This window comes from Petaurus breviceps, unplaced genomic scaffold, assembly GCF_028583685.1.
Source record: "Petaurus breviceps papuanus isolate PSGF00001 unplaced genomic scaffold, PetGlider_PUasm1.0 90763, whole genome shotgun sequence".
Taxonomy (NCBI): Eukaryota; Metazoa; Chordata; class Mammalia; order Diprotodontia; family Petauridae; genus Petaurus; species Petaurus breviceps.
Genome location: NW_027187340.1, coordinates 2,367,221 through 2,392,383, shown reverse-complemented (window position 1 = coordinate 2,392,383; position 25,163 = coordinate 2,367,221). Strand labels below are relative to the sequence as shown.

Below are 25,163 nucleotides of genomic sequence, written 5' to 3'. Positions count from 1 at the left end.
CAAGTCATTTAAAATTTCTGAGCTATAGTTTCCTCATCTGTAAAATGAAAGATCTCTGAGGTCCCTTCTAGCTCTAAATGCATGGTCCCATGATCCTCTAGAGGAAGCTAGAAAGATCCTCAGATAACAAGACATTAGCAGGCATTTTCAACTTGATTGGTCTAGCAGAGTTTGCACTCACCTGGTACGGACCAAGGCTCACCTCCAGATCATAATGAAGCATCAGAGGAGAGCTTTCATGTAGGTAGGGTGATCATATAATGACCAACATAACTAAAGTCAAATGCTTTGCTTACATAATTCTGTAAATAGAATCTAAAACCCAGGTTTTTTGTTTCTCAAGTCTAGTGCCCTTTCTGAAACACCATGCCACAAAATAGAATGTGATAAAAGCAAACAGAGAAGCTGGGGGGGGGGGGGGGAGGGTGCTGACTTTGAAGTCAAGAAGACCTGGGTTCCAGTTCTGCCACTGACAAGAACCAGCAGGGTTGAAGAATGTGTGACCAGAGGCAAGTCACTTAACCTCTCAGTGTCCTCAGACAATCCCAAACTGGAACTGACTCTTGTCTTACCTATAAATTACTGATCAGTTGCTGATCTGTATCAGTAGAGGGCGTTTTCAAACCTGGAGTGTGTTGGAGTGTTCCACATCAAATAAAGCACAAATTTCCATTTGAAAAAAAAAGAAAGATGCAGACCAAATCTTACAGAATGTTGGGAGAGGGAAAGATCACTTTCTGAAAACTTCATAGAAGATTCACATTTTTAGTTTACCAAGTTCTTTGCTAGCATTGACTCAGGAGTGGCAATATTTGTCATTATTCTACTTTTAAAGCTAAAGAAAATGAGGACAAACCTGATTTGATCATATTAACTAAAGTGACCAGAACTGATCGTTAAATTAAACCAGAAAATCAGCCATCATTTATCAGTTTGGTAAAACCAGTTCTATGTGGGTGTGTCCAAACCCTATAATACAATCATTTTGTTAGAATTCAAGAGGATTGACTCTTAATCAGGTGCTCAGTCTCTCTGGGAACATTTCTTAGTTCGTATTTTCCTATGGAAATACTCTTTTGGGAACTTTTAGTATTTTCAAGCCTTGGGGCAGTTAAGCTATATTTACCTTTTAGAAAAAAATACACCGAAGAAATATACTTTTCCTCTCTGTGTTTGAGAGGTGGGCCACTATAGATGCATAATGGCAGTTGAATTTTGCTTAATTTTTTAATTTGTTACAAGGGATGATTTAATGGGGAGGGTGTAGGGAGATGATTGTATCATTCTTTTTAAAGATATCAATTTAACTTTAAAAAAAATACACTAATAAAAAACTAATCAGGACATCCCGGACCAAAAACATAAACAAAAACAAAGCAATATCTGGGGCTTTTGACCTAAGTCAAAGTTGTTCAGAATATTCTCCTCACCCTTGTACACTGACCTCCACTGTCTGCGCCAACATCCCACACCCTGAAGGTTCAGTTTTGAACCCTCATGAGAAACCAAAGAAAAAGGACAAAGAGCCAGGAGAATGGGAAAGCCTTCAGCTTTCTGCCACCCCATGGTTGGGGCTCCGAGTTTGGATGGAGGAGAAGAGTCTGGTAGAGTGAGAGAGGAACCACCACTTCTGCTACATAGCGTGCCTTAGCTCTTGAAGTCGTCCTATTGTGCCATATTGAGGGCACACCTGCCAGCCAATCTAGCTGAACAACTTGGAGAATATTCACTTGGGGTGGGCATATGTCGCACAACACACAGATAAGCTCTAAGTCATAATATCGTAGGATACAGTAGCCTACATACAGGGTGTCCCAGAAGTCTGAGTTTTCTGTTACTAAAAAGCTTAAAAGAGAACTTGGAATTTGGGGACACCCTGTATTAACATATATATGTATATATATTTTATATATATATATATGTGTGTGTGTGTGTATGTATAAGCTGCACACCTAAGCTAAGGAATCATTAAAGAGGAAAGGATAGAGAGAACATTAGACTGGGAGCCATGAAACCAACTCTGCCATGTATCAGCTATGGGACCTTGTACTTCACCTCTACAAGCCTTCATTGTTCAAATCCTCAGTTTCCTCTTCTCTGAAATGAGAAGGGCTGGGCAAGGTGCTCTTTAAGGGCCAGCTCTAACATCCTTAGATCCTTCGTTGCCTGGGTGCTCATCTTACACCTGGTTCGACATTGCCCCTTCCTCTTTCTTGATGCCAGCAGTGCCAATAATAGTTCATTTTTATATAGTGTGTTAGGTTGTCAAAGTACTTTGTGTACACTATCTCATTTTTTTTGAGGGGGGAGTGGCAGGCAGTTAGGGTTAAGTGACTTGCCCAGGGTCATACAGCTAGTAAAAGTTAAGTGTCTGAGGCCAGTTTTGAAGTCAGGTCCTCCTGATTCCCAGGCCAGTGTCTATCCACTGCACCATCTAGCTCCCCCTCATTTGGCTTTGTGAGGGGCAGAATGGAAAGAGTACTGGACTCAATGTCTAAAGATCTGGTGTTGAATCTGGTCTGTCACTAACTGGCACCTCCCTGAGCCCTGGACTCTCATTCTGTGCTCTTTCTGATTCTTCCAGAAGGGATAAAATGGTAACAGTCTGCACTGTTAGCACTGTTTGTAGAGTGGGAATGAGCAGTACAGAGGGTAACAAAGAAAAAACTGCAAAAGAGAACAGGAGTAAAGGACATCATCAGAAAAACGTATTGTCAGAAAAGAGTGATCTTGTGGTGAGAACGAGAGATAACCACTAGGCCACATGTGCCCCCCACCGGTATCCTCTCAATATCAGGACAGAGGAAGGAAGGCCACCATTGGTGGTCCCCTATGGTTAACTTACACGAAGGCTGAATGAGTCACACAGAATGGGTAGGTGAGGATGGGTTGCAATCTTCATCCCTGGGAAGAATACCCATATCAAAAAGTTCACAGATTCATTTGAATATCTGTGTAACTGATATTTGTACATTCCTGATTCAGTGAGCTATAAAAAAAAGTAACTTTAAGGTGCTATAAAAATGCAAGTTACTGTTGTTTTATTAGTAGTATAATTGTCATTACTGATGTTGCATACACCACCAGAAGACAGAAGAACATCCCTTCTCAGAAGGAACAAAAATAGAAGCGTTTGGGGGGACTGTGGTCAGAGAAGTAGGAGGCTTACAGTGGAATTGACTTCTCCCAAGGATTTCAGTTCCCAGAATTTAGGGGATACCAGCTTCAGAGCCGAGGGGTTTGAGGCCCAGAGATGCTCTCCAGGGCATGGCCACTGGAGATGCCCCTCTGCCTATTGGAGTCTGGGAGCTGTGACTGTGGCATCGCTTCCTCGGCAATGCCTAGACACATAGAGCACCTGAGGGTCCCTAAGCTTTCCCAGTGGCATCAGGAACTGCCTCTTGCTTTTGTCCATTATCCAAGGTGTCCCAGTCAGGCGGAGCTTCCCAGGGGGCCCTCTGAGGCTTTACCCCCTCCCTCTTCCTGTTGTCTCTCTAGTTCCCTTCTCCCCTCCTCCCAGGAGAAGGAGTGGCTTGTATGGGTGACACAGCCCCTGCCCCAGGCTCATCTCTCTGACTATATTCCAAAAACACTAGGAAAATTATTACCTGGGGTGACTAGAGAGGGAGAAGGGAACAAGTCACTGCTTTAAAGACAGCAGGAAAGCAAGCAGAGAGACGATCTTATCGCATGCCTCTGGCCAGTTTGAGTGGCAAGCTGAGCAAGGTGCAGTAAGGAAGTGTAGTCACATGTAGCACTTACAGGAAGCAGGCTACAAGAGAGGAGGGGAGCCTTACAACTTGGGGCTACTCAACGGATTTAAAGCCATACAGGTCAGTGTTTTTCATTTAAAAAACAAAACAAAACCTTTTGCTGCTTCTATTACCTAAAATGCCTGCTGACTCCCTCTCCTTAGCCTTCTTTTCACTGCTGCTCAAGTGGGAGGTTTAATCTGGGTCTGGATGGAGCTGGGAGCCACAAGTTGTTAGAGGAACAAACATGGCTCATTATTGTGAAAATGAAATTCTCAGAATCTCTTGCTTCCCGGTTTAGAATTTCTAAACTCTTTGAAACCTACATAAGACTCGAAAATGTTAAATAACATTTCAAATATCCTCTTTCCTGCATATGACACTCTTACTGCCTTGCAGAACCAGCAAAACTTGGCAAAGCATCTTCTCTTTTGAGGGGCATTTCGAATTTAGATGATGCTAATGGATGTGGTGGTGAAGGCAATTTCATCCAGTCTTAAAAAGCTTTTTTGCTAGTACTTAATTCTAAAAGTATTTACCCACCCTCAGTAGGAGATTCTAAAGTATGCCTTCCTCCTTTCTTTTTCTCTCCTTTCTTTTCTTCTTTCTTTCTCCCTTACTGCTTCTAAATGGGAAGGGAGGGGGAGATAAGGGAGGGGAAGATAAGAGAGGGGAAGAGTACAACACAAAAGAAAGAAGAGGAAGTATTGCCTTTAATGCAGCAAGTGAGTCTAATAAAACATAATAATGTGCCAACTGACAGGTGATAATAATCAGAGCATGTAAAAACTATGAGATCAGACCTTTATTAGAGTACTTTGGGGAGTCTTGGACCCCATAATTTAAAGAGGGACTTGGACAACCTGGACAGGGTCCAGAGGAGAGACATGGGACTGATTAAGGACAGGCAACTCAGACTTGAGAAAAGTTGAAAAGATTCAAGACTATTCAGCCTGGAGAAGAGAAGGGTAAGGGGGCAATTTAATCATTATCTTCCATGTATACAAAGGTCTTTTACACTGTTGAGTGTGACCAGCTGATTTTAGTAGCCTTTGAGAAGGAGCAGGAGGAAACTGGTTTAATTTGCTGTGTGAGGAGGAATCTAGGTTAGATAAGAAGAATTTCCTGATAATGACAGTAGAGAGGAAGGGAGGCTGGGTAGCCTTTCTAGAGGTTTTTGAAGACAAGAGAGATTACTTGTTTGGCTAGGATGCTTTCGGAGCAGCTGTCCAAAGTTGGGGTGAAGGGAAGGCGAGCAGGGATAAGCTTGGTCTAATTCTCTTCTAGCACTGAATATTTTTTGATCCCTTTGCATAGGTATGAAGGAAGGAAGGAAGACAAAAGGATAAAGAGAGAGGGGAGAGAGAAAGAAAGAAAGGAAAGAAGAAAGAAAGAAGGAAGAAAGGAAGGAAGGAAGGAAGGAAGGAAGGAAGGAAAGAAGGAAGGAAAGAAGGAAGGAGAAAGAAAGAGAAAAGCACAAAAGAAAAGAATTTGGGGCTAAGAGGGAGCAGTGGAAATGAAACTGGATTCACATGTTATTTATATTCCAATGATGTAAAATAACCAAAATGGTGATGAAACAGAAAGATCACGGTTTCATATTTACTAATAGCAGTTCTTTGGGTTGTCATACTTTTTACTATCGTGCAAGGAAATGGAGAGAACAACCTAAAGGAATAAAACGGCATTCTTATTAGTAGGAATATTCACCCAAAAACTGCATATGCAGAAATCTTGTGCTAGATGTGTCAGAAGCAGTCCATAGTTTGATCCATGGGGATACAATGAGCCCACCCTTCATTGGTGGATAGTGCCCTTTATACAGATGGCTAGAGGGGAAACACGCCCGTGAATTGCAGTGGGATTGCCTCTTGCTATATGATAGCTGCACTTTAACCCCAGGGTGACTACATGCAGTCCTGGGCTGTGGTTTGACTTCCCTTAAAATAGAATTTTCTTCTTTCTTTTTTTTTTTTTTTGCAGAGCTTTGTTGTCTGTAACATTTGTGGTCTATTAATTTCTGCAGCTCTGGGGCAGGGATGGTCTTACAGTGTTTTTTTGTCTTACAGTGTTTTCCAGGTGGGCAATTGAGTGGTTTTTAAACTATATTTTTCTAAATGTCATTTCCACTACCTTTGGCAGCCCTTATCCCTCATTCTTCCTCCTTTTTTCTCCTCTCCTTATTCCCATTCATTTGTTCATTCAACAAGCAGTTATTAGTGTTTGCTATATGCAGGGCACTATGTACTGAGAATAGAAAGATCAAAAACTGAAGTCTGTGTCATCAAGGCATTCACGTTCTACTAGAGAAGATACAAAATGTATGCAAGTGGGAAGGCTAGGTGGCGCAGTGAGTAGAGCACCAGCCCTGAAGTCAGGAGGACCGGAGTTCAAATCTGGCCTCAGACACATAACACACTTACTAGCTGTGTGACTCTGGGCAAGTCACTTAATCCCAATTGCCCTCAAAAAAAAAAAAGCAAAAACAAAATATATGCAAGCACCTGACCTGGGCTCTGTAGGAAGCTAGGGATTTGATGAAGTGAAGGTGAAAAGTAAGCACATTCCAGATAAGGGGGATCATTTCTACCAAGGCTGGGAGGCTAAAACCTTAATCTAGGTCTTGATTGAGACTCAATCACTAGATTACAATCCACTCATCCTTTTGTTCACACCTCCCCTTTCCTGTCTCTGGCCCAGCTGCCCAGGCAAGAAGTCCTTTCACTAGTGCCTTTTTTGATTGTCCTAAAGCATCACTGAGGATGGCCCACCTAGACAATTTAAATGAAATTGTCAACAGTGTAATCCTGTTGGGTGGGTTCAGTCCTGGATTCCTGGAGAGGATTTTAGTTGAGGAGTGTGGGTCTGCTCTTAGGGCTTTCTGGAAATCCACATTTCCTTTACTGATCCCCTCTCCATGGCTTTCTGTGTTTATGTATTAGAAAGTTTAGGAAGTATCTTTAGTCAAGACCCCTAACAATGGATGGTGATAACCCAAAGGACCCAGAAAGACTTCCAGAAGGATGGATGACATAGAATAAAGGCCCAAAGTGGAAATAGATAGTGGCTCATGTGAGGAGGAGGAGGTAAGAAGCCCTAGTCCAGGGGACACCTGGGAACCCTGGAAATGAGAAAAAGAGAAACTTAGAAATGTTTTTGCGAAAGTAATTTCAGAGGGGCAGCTAAGTGGCACAGTGAGTAGAGTGCCCGAGCTGGAGTCAGAAGGACCTGAGATCAGGACCTGAGATCGGATCCAGCCTCACACACACACACAACTAGCTGTGTAGCCTTGGGCAACTTAACCCCAATTGCCCTCCAAAAAAAAAAGTAATTTCAGATGGAAAGATTGGGACCACAGCTAGAAGACTAGAAGAGGAAGACTGAAAAAAAAAAAAAAAGGAAACACAGGAAGACATGAATTCAGATCCAGCCTCAGGCATCTATTAGCTATGTGACCCTGAGCAAATCACTTAACCTCTCTGCCTGTCTTTGGTTCCTCATCTATAAAATGGTGATGATAATAGCACTTACCTCCCAGGCTGATGGAAGGATCAAAGGAGATAATATTTCTAAAGTAATTTCTAGCTTTTAACTGCTATAAAAATGCTAACTATTATTATTTATCATTATTACTAAAATAAAGATCAACACTTTAGCCTGAAGGTTGGTGAAATTCACTGAATTAGTTTTTGTGTTGTGGTTTTGTTTTTTCCTTTTTATTCTCTTTCACAAGGGGATTAATATAAGCAATGGAACTAAAAAGTAGAATTCTCAGCTTACTGAATTTCCTAAGAAGATCAACAGAGGCTTAGCTGGAATACCCCTAATTCACCTAGACCCTGAACTACAGGCCTAGTTGCTTTCCTAGACCTTCTTCCTCAATTCCTTATTAAAACTACAGTCAGCAACTACTGACATTTTGGGCCATTGTGTATTTTAGGGAAGTAAATACAAAACATTTCAGGCTGAGGGAGAAAAAAAAATGAAAAGTACAGAGTTCTGGGTGTAGCCTTTACAATGCAATAAATAGTTGGTCATCTTTTGGATGTAAGGAGGCAAGTCCTGAGGGCAGGCTCTTTGAGCGGCTTCAGAGAATAGGCTCTTGTATATATAGAGAGGCATCCAAGAGACACAGTGGATTGATTACTGGGCCTGGGGTGAGTTCAAATCCAGCTTCAGATACTTACTAGCTGTGTGACCTCGGAAAGTCACTTAATTTCTGTGTGCCTCATTTTCCTCACCTGCAAAATGGGGATAATAATACTACCTACCTCCCAGGGTGGTTGTGAGGATAAAATACTTAGCACAGTGCCTTGAACACGGTGAGCACTTAATAAATGCTTGTTTCCTTCCTTTACAAATGTCTACTATATTACAACTGTCATAATAATGAATATAAAGGCAGGACAGCATAGTGAATAGAGAGGTAACCTCAGAACCAGGAAAACTGTGGTTCAAATCCTACCTCTGATATAATTGCCTTATGACCCTGGTCAAATCACTTAACTACTCAATGCTCTAAGAAACTCTCAGAGACAATAAGATGCAGAGAAGGTGCCGCCCTGAATCAGTAGACTCTCTTTCATCTGGGTTTCTGTATTTTAAAAGAAACTGCAGATCCAATACCTATTATTATCAATGTGGATAGAATATGGCACATGGAACCCTGGAGACCTGTATTTGAATTCTGCCATAGATAATCCCTCACTTACCTAGTATGATTATGCACAAGCAGTTAACTTCTCTTTTTTTTTGCTTTTTGGAGGGCAGTTGGGGTTAAGTAACTTGCCCAAGGTCACACAGCTAGTTTTTGTGTTAACTGTCTGAGGCTGGATTTGAACTCAGGTCCTCCTAACTCCAGGGCTGGTACTCTATTCAGTGCACCACCTAGCTGCCCCCCAGTTAACTTCTTAGACTATTTCATCTTAAAAAATAAAAAAGGAATACTGTTAATGTTACCTCCCTCACAGGGTTGATAAATGGAAAACACTTTGCAAACCTGAGTTACATACTACTCCCCCTACCCTCAACAAAACTAATTCATATGTGAAATGCCCTTCCTTTTCATCTCTGCCTCTTAGAAACAGTAGCCTCCTTTAAATCCCCACATATACACTTCATATTTACTGTTATAGGCACACCCTTATCTGTGTATCTCTATTGTTCTCAGGCTCCACAGTCACATATCACACTTGGAACATGTTATGTTTCCATAGTGGGGGGGAGCTACTCAAGGGCTATTTTATCTTTGTTTCTCCAATGCCTTACACATGTAAGATATATGTTAAAATGAGCTATAGTGAACCTGTGAAATGTGAGTCCACACTATGTCATGGTGAAAGGGAAACTTTTTTTTTTTGCTTTTTGGAGGGGGAAGGTAGGGCAATTGGGGTTGACTTGCCCAAGGTCACATGGCTACTTTTGTGTTAAGTGTCTGAGGTCTGATTTGAACTCAGGTCCAACTGACTCCAGGACTGGTGCTCTATTTACTGCACCACCTAGCTGACCCAAAAGGGAAACTTTTAAAAAGAAATATTGTCTATGTTTTTTAATGCTTCAATTACCACCTATGAGCAGGTCATCACCACTTGGACTCTGGCCTAGATGAAAGTGTATTCTCAACAATAACTAGTTATAGGACCATGGAAGGATACATTATGTTTTTTATTTTTGCTTTTCCTCATACTCTGTTTTAAAAAAAAGTCAGCCATTTGTGATTTATCAGTAAGAAAACCATGTAGAATTTGGGGTGGTAAGGAGAGGAGACATCATGGTTGTTGCCTTCCTTCTTGAAGAGTACCAAAATGACATTCCAGTGGAGTCAAGGTGGAGTATTGTCCAGCTGTGGCTGATCAGACCAGTGCGAGCTCGGAGGCTCTACCCCAGGTCAGGCCCAAACAATGCACATGAACATTTGGAGTGGAGATGTCTCTAAATGTATGCGTCTCATGTTTCCTTTCAGCTACTACAAGTCTGCTTTGCTCTTCTTTGATGCAGACTCGCCATGTTGGTTGTCTTTTGCCAGTGTCTCTCATGTCTCACAATTGATTCCAAAGTTCTTTGCCGAGACCTTAAGAGGGTCCTTTGTATGGCTTCTTCTGACTTCCACAAAAGAACTCAAACAGAGCTCCATGAAAGCCCAGTGGAATTGCCCAATGTGAGCTGGGAGTAATCAGCAGCAAGTGCTCCCCAGGGTTCTCCCTTATTAGAGGTTTTCAAACCCAGACTGGATGACCACTTGTAGAATAAGTCATAAAAGGATTCTTTTTCAGGCCTGGCTTTGATCAGATAGGTTCTGAGGGCTTCTGATTCTGTGACTGTCTTACCAGTTCGGCATATACTAGTATCCCTTTTGCTATTTTCTTTTACAGACTAGGTTTCCTCTCTCTTTATGCCTATGTCTATATTTTAATTTTGTACATATGTATTTGTTTATATTTCATAGGATATATACATCTTTTTTCAAGTCCTCATATTGCCTTGATTTATAATACTGGGGAGTTTAAAAACAAAGGAATTCTACTATGGGAAGAGTGGGAGGGTTTTGTTTCATTTCGTTTTGTTTTAGGGAATGCTTTTCTGGCTTAGTTTTTTGCTTAGTTTAGGTTACATCTTTGGGCCTCAATGGTCTTTTAGGCGAATGTTGTGAGAGCTCTACCTTGATAACCACAGGATGGAAGACTCCCATAACTTTCATCCTTTTCATTTAGAAGAAACCTAAGTGATCTGACATTTTTGGAAAAAAATAAAAGAATCACTGATTTGTTGTCAGATTGTTATTTTGACAGTTTCTTTGTATTCTGTCAGCAGTTGTTGCATTTGTTTTTCTTACGTGTTGACAATAGGGAAGTGTTATATGTAGTCATGTCCCCTCCTACTCCTCTACTGGGAAGTATGTTGTAAAAAATAAAAAAACACAACTCATCATCTTGCTGAGCAGAGAGGTAGAAGCAAACAGCTTTAGGAGACAGGTTGGATTTGCTTTTTGTTAAAAGTGGGTCTAGGGGTGGCTAGGTGGTGCAGTGAATAGAGCACTGGCCCTGGAGTAAGGAGTATCTGAGTTCAAATCCGGCCTCAGACACTTAACACAAAAACTAGCTGTGTGACCTTGGGCAAGTCACTTAACCTCAATTACCCTCCCCCAAAAAAGCAAAAAAAAAAAAAAGTGAGTGTTGAGCCTGGGTCAGGAAGACCTGAGTTCAAATTTGGCCTAAAACACTAACCAATTCTGTGACTGTGGACAAAGGTCATTTAATTTCTGCCTCAGTTTCCTAACATGTAAAATGGGGATAACAATAGCACCTACTTTGCAGAGTTATTCTGAGGATCAGATGAGATTATATTTATAAAATGCTTAGCATAGCACCTGGCACATAGTAAGGTGCTTCATCAATACTTGTTTCCCTCCTTCCTTAAAAGGATTTTGCTTTACCATTATGGTGTGACTTCTTGGAAGCATGATGAAGTAAGTGGATAGAGAGTTAAGAAGTCCTGGTCTCAAATATTTACCAGCTGTGTGACACCAGTCAACTCACTAAATGTCTCTGGGCCTTTTTCATTCATTCAGTATATGCTTATATCTGTTTCACAATAACTTTTGAAGGATTTGACTAAATTTTTATCAAATTTGGATTACCATGAAGAGGTGTCATTATGCCCCCTAAGTTTCATTTAGGGGTCATTATTCCAGTGGTAACTTACACAAGCTCCAGGAGATATGTATTTTTTGAGTGAGGCCCATAGTTCATGGAATGTCTCCATGAATTCATGAATTAATTTCATGAAATGACTTCATTTGTACTATATTAATTTGTACTTATTACTTTGTTCCGTAAGTTTTTTGTTAGTGTGTGTATATTTACTTGCTCTCATCAATGAAATTATAACCTTCTTAAGGATAGTGACTATGTTTCCTATACATTTTCCAGCACAGGGCTTGGCACATAATAATATTAATGAATGGTTTTTAATCCTTTCATTTATCTATTCATCCTGCCTCCTACTCCCTGTACCCTCTGTCCCCCACCTCCCCCTGCACCAAAGCTCAGGGCTAAGTAGTCAGACCTTCATCTTTGGGACTCCTGAAACACTTAATGTATCGACTAGTCATTTGGCATTTGGCATATGCTTCTTTATATTGTTATTTATCACTAATGTGCTTGTCCTATCTCCCCAACATGATGATAACTGACCTGTAGAACAGTTACCAAACTAAAAAGATTGGAAGAGTTGTGTATATGGGGAATTGTTTGAAAGATAATGTTACTAGAAAATGAATCTTGGTACAGGAATGAAAAATAGCTGACTATCTAAGTTCAGTAGGGTCTCATAAGAGATGGGAACAGGAGGAAAGGGATTAAAAAGGGTAGAAAATGGTTTGTTCCAAAAGGCAAAAATATAGGTTAGTCAAATAAATAAATATATACATATATAATGCATATGTAATATAGACACAAATGTAATATATACATACACAATATGCATAGATGTATGTATCAGATTATATATGCCTGTGTGCATATAATATGTGTGTATGTGTTTGTGTGTGGTGCCAGGAACATTGCAGTCTGGCAAGAGTTTAGGTAGAAGATTTCAGATGCTATTGTCATTAAGTAAATCTTAGAAAGGAGAGGAAACCATAGAATCCTAGAATTTTAGAGCTAAGGGATATTGTTGTTCAATCATTTCAGTCACGTCTGACTCTTTGTGACCCCATTTGGGGTTTTCTTGGCAAAGATGCTGGAGTGGCCATTTCCTTCTCCTTCTCATTTTACAGATGATAAGACTGAGGCAAACGGGTAACTTGCCCAGGGTCACACAGCTGGCAAATGACTCAGGTTAGAGACACCAGGACCAGTGCTCTATCCACGATGTCACCTAACTGCCCTGAGAGACATTAAAAGTCATCTAATTTTTACAGATGGGGCAACTAAAGGCCAGAGAGGATAGTTAAGTGGCTTTCCCACAGTCACAAAGTTAATCAGTGGCATAGCCAAGAGTAGACCCAGGAATCAAATATCCAAGTATTTTGATTCTCAGTCTAGTTCATTTTAGTCAGAGAATAGCACATCTTAGATGAATCCTAAGAAAGGAGGATGGAAAAATATAGGGATATAAGTAGGGTAGAGTAAGCAGGGCTTTTAATGTTTGAGATGACCCTTGGCCTGCTATCTCTACTAGAAAGAAACGATAAGGAACAAGGAACTGCCATGTGCATGCATAGTGTTGACTTTGCACTGTGCAGATGTTGTCAAGGCTGTATTACCTTCAGCTTGGTTCCATCTCTAAACTGTGCATCACAGGTCCTCGGGGGCTGGAAACACTGTGTATTTGTGGGGGTAGAAGATAGCAAAGAATCAAGACCCTCTGCCAAAGTGGGAAAGCATTGGGAATGGATACTTAAAGCAGCCCTGGCATCCAGGGCCAATCAGGTGACCTCACCTCTAAACACCAGTGGTCTGCACACATTGTCCCTATTGGAGGGATGACATTGTGCCTATTATTTCATCATTGCTGTGTGTGAAAGCCCTGGCAGAAAAAGAGAGCATCTACCCACAGCTCTGTTTGGGATGCCCTGGTCACAAATATTGCTAGTTATGGCTATGAAAAGAGAAGTCAGCAGGCCATTAGAAATTATTAGCCTTTCTTTAGTAACTGGAATAGCAGATCTTTAGTCTTCCTTACAAGAAATTCACCCTCCCTTCTACTTGGGTATTCTGTGTTACTCCTGGATTCATCTCTAGCTTTCGTTTGTAAAAACATTATTGAAAGCAGTTTGATTTCTAAAGGTTACAGAGGGAACCATTGGAAGGGATCTTCCTCATTTTTACAGGAGAGGAGACCTTGACCTAGAGAGGTTAAGCAGTTTGTCCAAGTTTATGTTTAAATATATTTGGACCCAAAATGTCTGATGCAACAGAGCAGGATTCAAACCCAAATTTTCTACTTCTCCATCCTGTACTTTTTTCCACTATACCGGGCTTACAGGGATGGAATTGGATGGAATGTTCTTGTTTGAGTAAGCAAGGGCAAAAAGGGTCTAAGGTATAATTTTTCAGATGGCATCTTGAATTCTGTTCCTAATCATGTCCACATTTTTTTTCATCTTGGAGTCCAAGACAGTGTTTTACTGAAAGAGACCAAATGTGGAAAGAACAGTAATTATTTTTAAATATTGATCTAATTAATATCTCACTAGGGTTTTGAACTTTTCATATTCATATTTGGCATATGAATAAACTTGAGCTCTTTCTGAACATATAATAACTTTTTGACCCTGTGGGATGGCTACAGGAATTTCCCCACCTTTTGGGATTACCCTCTCTTTTCCCCTAAATCAGCTGCTTTCTCATACCCCACACCTCACATCTCAGCTCCCCTGGGGTCTGTCTAAGGAAAGACTGGCCATGAAGGAGGAATTGCCCAAGGAGAAGAAGGAAGAGAAAGTGAAGGACTTAAATTTCTGGCCAGGGGGAGAGCTAATGATGGAAGGAATTCACTATGTATATTATGTAGCTTTGCTGAAGAATTTAACTCCCCTTAAATCTCTGCCTTCTCTGTGACAGGGACGGGGTGTGACTATCAGGGGTAAAGAACATGTGGTCTCAAGGACACATGTAGCTTTCTAGGTCACATATGGCCTTCTAGGTCCTCAAGAGCAGCCCTTTGACTGAATTCCAGAACAAATCCAAGGCCACACCCAAGGACCTGGAAGGCCAGTTAGCCACAGAGTCCCCACCCTTGGCTGATCTTTAAGGCCCCTTCTAGTTCTAAATCCTGTTATTATGTGACAATCCTCCCCTGCCTTCCCCTCCTCCTCAATCCCTGCCCTATAAGAAATTCAAAATGCCTTTATTACCAATCACACTCATTAAAGCATTTCACTTTTAGATTGTGATAAATATATATTATCTATAATTCTGGGAGTCTGGGAGCTTGTGTTTGAGGTGTGTACATATGCTATCTCCTTTAGTGCTATGCTATAGCCTACAGCCTCCAGAAACACTCTTGTCATGTGCCATGATGGGCAATAAGGATGGGTCTTTCCTCCTGTGGGTTCCTGCATGCCCGGATTGGACCTCTGGAGCTGAAGCTGCACCAATACTCTGGTCGATGCCCTGTCGTGTTCTGATCACCATGCCTCAGCTGGGAGAGAACCACAGTCTGTGACAGGGAGAAAGGAAAATGAATGTGAGAGAGAAAGGGGGGATTGAAGATGAGGAGAGACATAGAGATGAATGAATAAATGTCAGATCAAAATACCAACACGTCCCGGGTCCTGCCAAATGAATTCAACTCAAGTTTTCTCTCAGCCAAAAAAAAGTAAAGTTCTCTTGTATTAGACACAGAGTAAGTCTGTGCTAGGTCATTCTATGGCACTCTCACCATTCTATGGTGACAAGATGGGGTCTTATATACAGAAGGTTGTAGGAGGAATCTTGGGGTGGTCTAGAGGAGGAGTTTGGGGAGGGTCTTCAGGAGGAGTTAATGAGGTCAATGAGTGATTAAGGGTGGGAGGCCACCTGGAGACTACAGACAATGGTGGGCTTTGTTCACCCAGCTCAAGGGTGTATTGATATTTTGATAGGCTCAAGGGTGGGAAATCTAGTAAGGCTTATGGCCTCATGCAAATGCCTCATCAAATGGGACAATTTAATCCAGTCCAAGGGGGCTTCCCAGAGCCTGTACCTCAAGGACTCAAGGAGAGCTCAAGGGGGCTCCCAGAGCCCATACCTCATCAATCCGAGATCTGAACCCAAGTCTCCTGATTCCAAGTCCAATGTTAGAATGTGATAAAGGTGTAGAAGAGATACAGACAACATACTTTAGGACACTGTGAGATGGGGGAGAGAGATCACTTTCAGTCAGGGATACATTAGGGAACACTTCACATAGGAGGGAGTAGGGGAGCTGGGTCTTGAAAGAAGAGAAGAATTTGAACAAGCAGATGAGTTAGGGTTAAGATAAAGGAATGAAGGATTATCTGGTGTAGGGGTTCATAACCTTTTGTGTGCCATAGACTCATCTGGTAGTCAGGTAAAACTTTCTCAGAATGATGTTTTTAAATGGATAAAATTAAGTTCTTAGGATTAAAAAAAGTGAAGAAAACGAAAGTGAAGGACTTAAATTTCTGATAGTGGGGAAAGCTAGTGTCAGAAATGATTCACTACATCTCTTTGTAACAAGAGAAAAGGTATGTGTAGCTTTTCTGCAAAATTTAATTCCCCTTGAATATGGCAACGATGGGGTTAGACTGGCTGATCTTGTTCTAAATCCTGTTACCTTGTGACTGTTAGTTCTCTCCCCCCCCCACCCCAATCATATTGAAATGTAATTATCAAAATATTTGAAAAACAAGTTCACATACCCCAGGCTAATAACCTCTGATCCACACACACACACATCTAAAGGCCAGAGAGAGAGCAGGGTGACATTAGGGGAGCAGAAAGTACTTCACTTGGTTATTTCTTAAAGTCATCAATTCTTTCCTAGTGAACTTCTATTTAGATGCAAACACTGGCTGAATTTTCTTCACTGCCAAGTACTGGGCAGCAGAACTCCCACTAAATTGTCCCTGGAGAGAGAATCTGTCCACAAGGAAGCCCTTTCCAGAGGAGGTCCAGAACTCATTTTTTGGTCCATCACATTCTTCGGCAGAGAGGATGCTGAATAACCACTTCACTGACATGCTTTAAAGGTTATTTCTGTCTTGGATGGTTTAGATGAGATGCTTAATGAATATTTGTTGAATTGAATGGGCTGCAAACATTCACATAAGGTTTCTTAAATTCTTTTTGCCTATATCACATCATATGACTAGAGGGTTTCCTAGGCTCCTTCCTACTCCGAGATTCCAGGAGTCCCTGTTCCTGTTAGAGGCCACCTGCCCAGAGGAGGTGAAAGGTTTCTTGTAATCTAGTCTTCACTAATCCTAATGTATTAGTGCCAAACACTTGCATTTTGCAGCTGTGAACACTGTTTTCAGAGTTAATTTACTTCTGAGCTGGCTCAACAGTGGCACAGTATCTTAACCATGGGGTCTTTTCAGAAACACACTTAATGCTCACACTCAGTACAATTCCATGGCCTGTTTATGCTCACAGATATGTGAAGATGCCATTGTATCCGTCCACAAAATGCTATGCCAGTTTTTTAAAAGTGCCAACTAGGCTGTTTTAGATTAGTAGGCTGTAGTATAATGTTTCAAATGCTGATTCACTAATGGAAGAAAAGAGGGGCTCTCTATTTCTTAAACTCTGAAATATTCCCCAAAGACTCTCCATTTAAAGGAAAACCTTAGGAAGGCATCCCATGCAGATTTTTTATACAGCACAACAGTTCTGTCAGCATTGCAGAGAAGTACAACGAAATGTCCAACTCACTGATTGTTTTTGTTGTCTCGCCAACCCACCTTCTCTGCCTCCTGGCAGTAGAGACGACCCAAATCAAATCTACAAAGTGGGGCATTTACCTTTGGATTTGTCCAGTGCACTCATTCTTTCAGTCCTTTCCCCTCCTCTCAAAAGAATATTCTGTTTGGGTTCTTTTGGGTCTAAAGTGGCCAAGATAACAATCAAATATTGACTTAGTCCCCACCATATGTTCAGGTCTTCCCCCTCCCTCATCCTCCGTCCCCCATCCCCCCATTCCACTGTCAAGCCTAGTTCAGCTTTTCTCCTCCACAGCCTTACTCACCTTCATTCCCGGAGTCACCGCCCTCAGTATCACACCTCTCACCTAGACTACTGTAAGTCATTCCCTATGCCCTGAATCCTTGCTCCTCCTCACCTACTAGAGTCTTGATTCTGCAGGGTGCATTGCACTTGATACTTCCTCATGAAACCTTTCCCTGATCCTTCTAGTTATTAGGGATTTTCCTGCCTCAGTTTTACTTATTGGGGCACATGCTATGTCCTTCCAATAGAATATAACCTCCTGAAGAACATGCCTTGTTTCTTTTTGTATAGCCAGGTCTAGCAAAGTGCCTCATACATAGCAACCCCTTAATAAACAAATGCTCTTTGAATTTGAGATTTACAAAAAGCTTTATAGATGTTATTTGATTCACTACAACAGACACTAAATGTCTTCTCTGTAAAAGTCACTATTCTAACTAGTATTAAAGACAAAAAAAGAAATACTCCTGGCCTCAAGGAGCTTACCTTCTATTGTAGGGATGCAAAATGCATACAGATAAATACATAGAGAAATTTGCAGAGGAAAGAAGCACTGACAACTTGGGATGGGGAAAGAGAGGTAGGGTAAGGCTTTACAGTGTTGGAGGTAGTGCCTGAGTTGACCTTGAATGAAGATAAAAATTCTGGGAGTCAAAAGTGAGAAAGGAGGGCATTCTTTCAAGCTGGAAATGCCGCCTCACTCTAACATGCCTCTCGTAAAAAACTTCCTGCACCCTGGTCCTGAGGAAGCAAAGTAGAGACATGAGAAGCACCTGGTGCAGAGGCCAACCACATATTTCATGGATGTCAAGTGCCTGGGGCTGATAGAAAATTGCCAGGATTCAACCATGAGCAAACAGTCGTTCTCTGTGTTAGATGCTCTACTGTGCTCTGTCTGCCTATCGGAAGAAAGGCAAGACTTCCAGAAGTCTGCTCCTTCCAACAGGAAGGAGCATAGATTGAATAAAGATGAATAGGGAAGTGTAAAGAATAAATCAAATTTGATGAGAGAGAGGAGACAGACAGAGAGAGGAGACACAGAGAGAGAGAGAATGAGAGAAGTGAATCCCAGGCATAGAGAATTGCCTGTATAAAGGCACAGAAAGACACTGGTGATAGAATGCTAAATTTAAGGAACAAATATTAATATAATCCCTTTTTTTAAATGAGGAAACTGAGGCTCAGAGAGGTTAACTGACTTGCCCATAGTGACATAGCTAGTGTGTGAGAGAGAGAGAATTCAACCTAGGTTTTTCCAATCTTCAAATCTAATTTCCATTTACACTCATTACACCATGGCACCCCTATTTGCTCAACTGGGGAGAGAAAATAGAAGATAGAGTGTGTTGTTTTAATGACTCAACAAATTTAAAATATAAAAAAATATAAAGTGATTGAATAATTGAAACTGAATTTTCATGGTCTTTGAAATCCACAAAGATGATTGTTCTTAATTGATAGGTGTAAAGATTACCCAAGTATCATTTCCAGGACTTTAGCCCACAAATTAGGGGTTCTTCAAGCAGCTAGGTGGCACAGTGAATAGAGCCCTGGCCCTGGAGTCAGGAGGACCTGAGATCAAATCCGGCCGCAGACACTTACCACTTACTAGCTGTGTAACCTTGGGCAAGTCACTTAACCCCAATTGTCCTGCCTTCCCCCCTCCAAAAAGAAAAAAAAATAGGGGTTCTGTCCTGCAGTAGTTATGGCTTTTTTTTCCCCTTAATATGTAAGGGAACCCTTTCTGGAAGTTTACCTTAAGAGCCCAGAGTTTAAAGTTTTCTGACTCATTTGACAAACATTTATTGAACTACAATGTATAGCTAGGGAACTTAGAATCTAATGGGCTGAGAGAAGACCAGTGAAATTGATATAGGGGAAATATATGGTAGATGTAATCAGGGGAGGTCTAAGCAAAATATAGATAAAACTGAGGTGGGAGAAAGTCCTATGAGGAGGAGAGTTAGGGTTAGTAAAGACTTCATGGATTCACCAGCATCAGAAGGAAGGAAGGAATAATAATATATGGGGATTAGGAGAAGGGAAAGATTCCATTCTGAGTATGGAGAATGGCCCAAGCAAAAGCATGGAGATTCAACAAGGCAGAACATGTATGAAAAGTAGTCTGGTTAAAATAGAAAGTATGTGAAGAAAAGTAATATGAGATAAGGCTAGAAAGGGAAGTAGGAACTAGATCATGGAGAGCCTTGAATGCCAGAATCAGGAGTTTATCCTCTATTTGATAGTCACTGGAATCCATTGTAAGTTTTTATGTAGAGTGACGGTATGATCAGAAGAGGCAACTGGAGGCAGGAAGACTTGTTAGAAGATTAGCCAACCCTCTGAGTGAGAAGGAAAAAAGGAAGGGAGAAAAGAAGGAAGAAAACAAGCTTTGCCATCCAAGAAATTGTCTTCCCATCAATAAAAATAAAAGAATAATAGCAAGAGATCAACTTCTCCCATTTTTTTCTATCTAAACTCCATCAAAAAGGATGAGAACAAGGTAATAGTAATAACTATAATAATAGTAAAAATAATAGTAATCAAGATAGTCTGACAATATATAAGGTACTTTCTTCACACCAACCTTATAAGCTTGGTAGTACAAGTATTAGTACTCCCTTTTACTAAAAAAGAAACTAAGGTTTGAAGAAAAGTAGCTTTGCCCTAGTCATACCAGCTAGCTAGCAGCCAAACAGAGACACTAGTGTTAGGAGATACTTTACATTCAGGAAAACAGAGAGATAGATGTGATTAAAAATTCAGGAAGCAGAAGAAAACTTCAAAGCCCTTAATTCAACCTCCCCCCTTTTTTTAAGACCCTGCCCTTTCCAATAACTCTCTTTCAACTTCTCTATTTATGAATCTTTTTGAAATTCTGTTTTTTCCATATGATGGCCCAGTCAAAAATAAGTTACATAATTTACAAACTGAATATGCTTAGGAACTTCCTAATTGTTTCATAGACTTGGATCTAGCCCAGGGGTGGGGAACTTAGAGCCTCAAGGCCACATGTGGCCCTCTGGGTCCTCAAGTGGAGCACTCTGAGGGAATCCAAACTTCACAGAACAAATCCCCTTAATAAAAGGATTTGTTCTGTAAAACTTGGACTCAGTCACCTTGAGGCTGCAGGTTCCCTACCCCTGTTGAAAAGATTCTAGGAAAGACCAGAAATAATCACAGTTCTCTTCCTTCCCCCCTCCCCACCTCCAATTAGGCTATAAATTCCTTGCGATCAGGATCTGTTTTGTCCTTTTTCTTCTACATATCCCAGGCACTTAAACAGATAACCTACACATCTTTGGGAGACCAAAACTTAGATTTCATTGGTATAGGGATTCCCCGTGAGGAAATTTCCTCTAACAATGAAGGTTGACACCTACCTTGCAATTTATAGTCTTAGAAAGTCACTTGGAACACTGGGAGATTAAATAAATGATCTACCCAGGGTTACAGAGCCAATATGTGTCAGAAGCAAGACTTGAGTCCTACTGTCTTAACTCCTTGAACAACTCTCTATTTATCATGTATACCATTCTGCCTTATACACCTCAGAAACTGATCAAAGGTTCTTCAGTTGACTAATCAGAAAATTTTGTGTTCTTTGGATCTGAAAGTGGCTCCATTTCAATCTAAAATCGGTGATGTATCTCTGGAATTTTTTAAAGACTGAGGGTACTAAAGTCAGGCCCTATTTCTTCCATCATCAGATAGTCAGCATTGGCTGTGGGTGAACATAAGGCAACTCCCTCCAGCTTTTAAAGCTGTTACTGGCTCTGAATTTCTAATCATATCTGACCAGAAGAAACCTGAGCACTTGAGGAAGGAAGTGGCTGATGGGAACACCTCCCCGTCCTCACACCTGTCATTTTCATTGTGTCCAGGAAAAAGTCATCAGAGAAGAGGTCCCCCTACGTGAGAAACCCTTGCTTCTGTCATTCCTCAGATAATTGCTGAAATATTCAGTGATTTCAGACCTCATCCTTCTAGATATCATCTTGTCTCAGCTCTGAACTGGCCAATAGTTATCCAGTTGCTAAGGCTGTATGAAATGCAGAAAAGAGGCCATCAAAGGCAGAGGCCAAACAGTCTGTTCCCATCAACTGGCTCTGCCTTGTTTGTACATCAGCATGCTGGATTTTTTCATTGGGGCTCAGAGGTCACCCAGTCCAGCCCTTTCACTTTTACAGATTAGATAACTTAGAGACCCCAGAGAAAATGAAATGACTTGCTTATAGTACCAAAATTAGTAAGTGGCAGAGTTGAAATTTGGCCTCTAGGTTACTTGACTGCAAATAAAGGGCTCTCACTGCCACTCCATGCTGAACCATTGTAGTTGTTGAAGGATTCCAATTTAAAATTTCACTTGTGGCATTGATAGCTCACTCAAATAAAAAACTTCAAGTCATGTCATCATTTCCCTGATGCCATGGTCCTCTTCAAGAATGAAGAGCAGACACAATTAAACAGGCTATGAAGAATGGCAAAGGTAACTTCTGTGGACTCTTAACAATTCCACTCTCAGAAGCTTTATAAAGTTATTGCTGTTGCCTGGCCTATCTCCTTTTTCCTAGTTGTCTTATGATTCGTTATGTCTTCTGACTAAAAAAACAAAACACTGGAAACATTTAACAGATCATTCTATCCCATATTACTCAATGTGTTTTTCCAGGGTAGCCTGAAAGGAAATGTTGGGTTATATGAACCACAGAGGATTGCTGACTAGGGTACCACCTAGAAAGATGATGGGAAGGCTGTAGAATTAAAGACTATATTTCTGTCCTTCTAAAATTTGAAGTTGAGAATGGAAAACACTTAGAAAATAATTTCATTATCTGAATCTCCCATTTGGTAACAGAAACAATTGGTCAGTTAACAAGTATTTATTAAGCACCTACTAGATGCCACACATAGGTGATGGGGATACAAAGAAACAATGAAACAAATATTCCCTGCCTTCAGAGAGCTTGCATTCTATCAAGTAAGTCAACATGTATGTATGTAAGAATCTACAAATATACAGAAAATAAATACAAAGTAAACTTTGGGAGGGGAGGCACTCTCAGCCTGGGGCATCGGGAAAGGCTTTATATAGAAGTTGTCTCTTGAGCAAAGTTTTGAAGGCAAAAGGGGATTCTGAGTGGTTAAATTGAGGGTGGTGGGAAGCATTCCAGGCATGGGGGATGGACAATGCAAAGTCACTAAGAGGAGAGAAAGAGAGTGATGTATAATGTGACTGAAAAAGTTGAGAGTTAGAAGGGATTTCAGTGTGGTGTAGTAGAATGTGTTGGATTTGGGGTGAAGTTCTGGTTAAACCACTTACTATCTGTATCACCTCAGATAAGTCACTTAACCTTTTGGGGTGTCAATTCTTCATCTGTAATATGAGGGGAGTTGGACTAAGTGACTTGTAGGTCATCTAGTGAATAAAATCACTGGGCCTGGAGTCAGGAAGACCTGAATCCAAATCTAGTCTTAAATACTTACTAGCTGTATGACCCTGGGCAAGTCACTTGACTCCTGTTTGCTCTAATCCACTGGAGAAGAAAATGCTAATCCGAGTATCTTTCCCAAGAAAATTCCATGGACATTGTGGTCTGCAGGGTCACCAAGAGTTGAATGTGACTGAGCAACGGAACAACAACAATATGAAGCCTTCATAGCAAATATTTACAAAACACAGTTCAGAAATGAACTTTGTCCTGTCATTCCATTTAATTCAAGGGTAAATATTCTAGACATCTTAAAATTGGAATATCACAACTGGCTGTTTTTGTTGTAAATTTCTAGCAGTCCATATTCAGAGGAAACCACCGATGGTGTAGAGAAGAATTCTGTATGTGAAGTCAGAGGACCTGGATTTGAATCCTGACTGTCTCCTACCTGTGTGACCCTCAGAAAATCCCTTCATCTTTCATGATACCATTTCTTCATCCATAAAGTAAGGAAGTTGGACCAGGTAATTTCTAAGATCTTTTCCAGCTCCAAAATCCTATAATTTAGTTTATTTGTTCTAGATCCAGTGGGAAAAAATAAATACATTTCTGGTAGAGCAGAATCAAAGCAAGAGTGCCTCTTTTCAATTCTCTAAGCACCAAATTTTCTGGGAAGAAATATCATACACTGGACTTATCAAGACCATAGCTTGGTAGTCTAGAAAGTAGAGACAGTCTGGTGTAGTGGGCATAGAATCAGTTATGGATCTCATTCCCACCTATGACACTTACTGCTTGTGTGAGTTGGGCAATTTGATCTCCCTTGGCCTCAGTTTCACCTGTAAAATGAGAGGATTGGATTCAGTGGCCTCAAAGGTCCCTTCCAGCTCTAAATTTATGATGCTGTGATAGCTTGACTCAGAGTCAAGAAGAAACTATCTTGGTCTCAGTCTCTTCATGTGTAAAACAGGGATAGTAATTAACACCTACTTCAAATGGTTGTTATGAGATTTCAGTGAGACAGCATCTGTAGAGTGCTTTGGAAACCTTAAAGTGATATATAACTGCTGGCTACTGATATCCTAGGATCCTATAAAATGCATTCTAACATAATCATGGCTTAATAGTAGACTTAAGAATATGGGAGATAACATTCCAGAGGGGTCCAGAACCCATGCCAAAAAATATGTGTGTGTGTGTATAATATTGTAAAGCTTACATATTTCAGAAAATCTATAATTTCATTTACATGGGCCATACCACTACTGATGCAGATAATAAAACTACCACCACCACCGTCACCACTGTTTCATGCCTAAGTCAGTTTCGTGAGTTGCTACAGCCAAAAGAAATTCATCTGCTGCTAACCTTCTGGAATTGAAGCTCTCCAAACTGAATTAGGCTACTCCTTGGACCTTAGACAGAGAATCTCTCTCTGGACCTGTAAGCTTGTTAGCACCTGGTCAGGTCTGCCCTCCATTCACTTGACCCTCAAGAACCACCTTTCATCTGTCATTATGACTTTGAAACTTGCTATGCATCTTCTTCAAGAATCCAGGGTCACTCCCTATGATGAAAAACATCAAAGAAGAAATTCAGTGGAGGGAGGAAGACCTTTGAATGTACCTCTCAATTCATTCCTAACCCTGGTCATTTTCCCTATAGCTTGCTCTCTCAGATTGCTAAATTTACACAGGTAGTAAGTGTCAGAGATGGGAATGGAATCCATAACTGGTTCTATTTCCACTATACCAGACTATCCCTACTTTCTAGACTACCAAATAACTCAGGCATAAATTCCCTTAATAATTGCCACTTCCACACACCTCCTTCATGCTGTCAAGAATTAGCCAAAGGGTGCTTTGAGTCCAGGTTTAATCTCCATTAAAACAAGCTCGACTTTGTCTCCACAAAGCCATATAGAGATTTTTTTTAACTTTCTTATTTGTTTGAAGGTTTATTTTCAGTGCATCAGCATCCCACTTCCTTCAACTTATTACTTTGATTGTGTGTGTGTGTGTGTGTGTGTGCGCAAAGAGTATTTTGTGCTGGCCACCAGTCTATCCTAGCCAAACAGTCTGATGATTGAGTGATGACTGAGGAAACCAGCTAGTATATTTTCATGTTTTTGCATGACTTCATGGAACAATTTCTCATTTGCTAGTCTTGGCAGGAGATGAGGTTAGGTTACCCTCTGAGCTCTCTCTCTCTCTCTCTCTCTCTCTCTCTCTCTCTCTCTCTCTCTCTCTCTCTCACACACACACACACACACACACACACACACACACACACACACACAC

General features: G+C 40.9%; 1 protein-coding gene and 1 pseudogene across 9 annotated transcripts in view; both read left to right on the top strand.

Annotated features, from left to right (window-relative positions):
- The window catches only part of WIPF1 (WAS/WASL interacting protein family member 1), a 169,795-nt gene that overhangs the window by 67,993 nt on the left and 76,639 nt on the right, over positions 1-25,163 (top strand). For 5 of the 9 annotated variants that reach the window (XM_069068434.1, XM_069068435.1, XM_069068440.1 and 2 more), the window contains one exon: positions 23,219-23,387. The exons of 1 other annotated variant lie outside the window; for it this stretch is intronic. The gene's annotated coding sequence lies outside the window, so the exon portion shown is untranslated. Of the gene's footprint in view, positions 1-3,260; positions 3,834-23,218; positions 23,388-25,163 lie in introns of those variants that run through there. 3 more of the 9 variants (XM_069068437.1, XM_069068441.1, XM_069068443.1) reach the window with 3 other exon arrangements.
- On the top strand, positions 18,018-18,469 carry LOC138146591 (small ribosomal subunit protein eS27-like; annotated as a pseudogene).